Source organism: Penaeus chinensis, chromosome 20 (assembly GCF_019202785.1).
Source record: "Penaeus chinensis breed Huanghai No. 1 chromosome 20, ASM1920278v2, whole genome shotgun sequence".
Taxonomy (NCBI): Eukaryota; Metazoa; Arthropoda; class Malacostraca; order Decapoda; family Penaeidae; genus Penaeus; species Penaeus chinensis.
In genome coordinates this window covers 24,575,711-24,578,210 of record NC_061838.1, presented here as the reverse complement: position 1 = coordinate 24,578,210, position 2,500 = coordinate 24,575,711, and the positions used below count along the sequence as shown (strand labels likewise).

Below are 2,500 nucleotides of genomic sequence, written 5' to 3'. Positions count from 1 at the left end.
AATTAAGATTCACATGCATACATGATACTTACTAGAAGAAAATTAAGATACAGATGGATTTTCTGCCGTATCGCTTACAAAAAGGGGGGACTATTCTAGAAAACGGGGTACACAAATAATACAGTTTCCATACAATTAACAATATTTATCTAATCTGTCTGCTGGTAACTGATATTTTATTATATATGTACCAACGTTTAATACACAAATGCATCTATGTAATTCCAGAAAACTACATTTCACAACAAGAGGTTTTTGCCACGGAAACTACAAAACAAGAAAAAAAGTAATTAAGTGAGATTTTTCCCCATTGGATATGCCTATTTGACATTCTCAAAACTTTAATTAATTCATTTTTTTCGGTTCCATGACGAGGAAATTCTGGAAGATCTTCACTAATGTTTTCAGTTAATAATAATTTTAGTTTCCTCGAAGGACCTGAAAAGTGAAATGCACGTTAACTATTTTCCTTAAACCCTATAAAAGAATTGTCCTTTGTATTCCACAAAAAAAAAAAAAAAAATCGGAAATAAAAGAATACAAATAATGGCAAATGATAACAAAAGCATAAACAAAGACAATCAAAAACACTGAACGATTTTATTTTCTCCCAAAATATCTTCACTTACCAAAATCCCTTTTCCCTTCGCGGAACGGAATCGACTGGGGTTGGCCCGTGGCTGACGGCGGCGCATCGTGGCAGACTTCGAGGAAATATCTTCTTCTTCTTTATGGTTTGCGAAGTTCTAGCTTCGCCCGGGCCTTCTAATTATGGCCCGGCCTGTGTCAGCTTTTTACGGCTGTCTCATTGAGTTGTCTGACACTCGGTGCTTACCGTGGCGGCGGGATTGCCAGTAGGCGCTCCTGCCGCCATGGTGTAAGCATTTCGCATAGCCTCTTTACCAGCACGGCGGCGGTTGTGGGCGGTCCCTGTCTCAGGAATTGTGTATGGTCACAATTTTCTAGGTAGTGGACTAGTGTGGCGTTCGGCTCGCCGCAGTGCTTGCAGCACTTTTCATCGCGTTCGATTGTTGGGATAATCTGCCATGCACAGTGGTAACCTAGGCGCATTCTGTGACGAATGACTTCGGTACCTCTGTTGCTTACTTCAGAGAGTGCCAGTGGTTCATAACCTGTGGCGTCTGAGTACCAACTGGCCGAGGGGGAGGTTCTCGTTTCCTTTCTGTGGAGTTGCCGTAGGAAGGTACGACCGACCAAGGCACACTTCTCCATAAGTAATTTTCGGCTCGGTTTTATCGTCATGGGATTTGGGGGCATACCCCTGCCAGCGACGGCTAGTCTGTCAGCAAGCTCATTCCCTCTGATGCCGATGTGGCTTGGGACCCAGTTGATGATAATTCTTCTACCCTGAGCAAGAATTCTCTGTGCCATTGTGAGAATCGTGGTCAGTAGGTAGATGTCTGTGGGTGAGCTGTGCTGAAGACAGTCAATGGCTGCCCTGGAGTCTGTGTGTATGACCACGTGTCCTTCCCTTAGGGACGCGTGCCCTAGGGCTCCCATGATTGCAACTGCCTCTGCCTGTAGCGAGGAGGCGTTGTCTGTTACCCTCATGGATCGCGTGGCATCCCTTGCTGCAAAGCCGGCGCCTGCAGTGTGGTTCAAGGGATCGACCGATCCATCCGTGTAGTATGTTCTACTACCCGGGGGAGTGATGACTGCAATGACCCTGTGGGCTTCTGCCTTTAGGCTAGGCATGAGGTATAGCTTCTTTTTCATTGACAGGCTCATTATGTTGAACTCTATCAGGCTCAGTGCCCACAGCGGGGCTTCGGCAAAGTCGGGGTGGGGGGAGTCCATGCCCTTAGCAAGAAGCTGATGGCGTATCAACACCCTGGCTGTATGAGACAGCCAGGAGTTGTTTGCAAAGAGCTCGTTGTCTTGTTCGAGGCATCTGACTAATTTTTGTCTTAGGCTTGTGTTCCTTGGAGCCTGGATGGCCTTTGACAGGAATTGTGTTGCCATTAGATCGATTCGTGAGTCCAGGGGGAGAAGGTTTGCCTCCATCAGGAGGTTGAGGACCTTCGTCCACCTCGGGGCACCCAGAATGATCCTGGCAGCTTCATTTTGGACTGTTTCTAATTTGTCTGTGTGCTTTTTCTTTGCAGCAATTAGAGCGACTGAGGCATAGTCCACAATGGGCCGGACAGCATGTACATAGAATGATCTTAGTACTTTGTGTCTGACCCCTATGCGTCTCCCAGTCATTGCTCTCATGACGGACAGTCTAGCTTTGGTTCGGTCAACCAGGTACTGGACCTCCTTATGGAAGGAGAGGGTCCGGTCTATCCTTACCCCAAGGTATAGGTAGTCCTTGACCCATTCTAATTCCACTCCCTGGATTTTCAGTCTTGTGCCTCGAACTCTCTGTCTCAGAGCCATGGCTTTGGATTTGGCTGCAGAGATCTTTAGTCCTGTCCTACAACACTCCTCTGACACGAGGTCCAGACAACGCTGGGCTTTATTCTGGCTGCGTGGTCTC

At 47.0% G+C, this 2,500-nt stretch overlaps 1 protein-coding gene across 4 annotated transcripts in view; it reads right to left on the bottom strand.

Annotated features, from left to right (window-relative positions):
* Positions 1 to 2,500, bottom strand: part of LOC125036051 (zinc finger protein 852-like) — a 12,691-nt gene that overhangs the window by 5,951 nt on the left and 4,240 nt on the right. The window contains exon 1 of one of the 4 annotated variants that reach the window (XM_047628424.1): positions 630 to 734. The exons of the other annotated variants lie outside the window; for them this stretch is intronic. The gene's annotated coding sequence lies outside the window, so the exon portion shown is untranslated. Of the gene's footprint in view, positions 1 to 629; positions 735 to 2,500 lie in introns of those variants that run through there. 4 annotated transcript variants of the gene reach the window in all.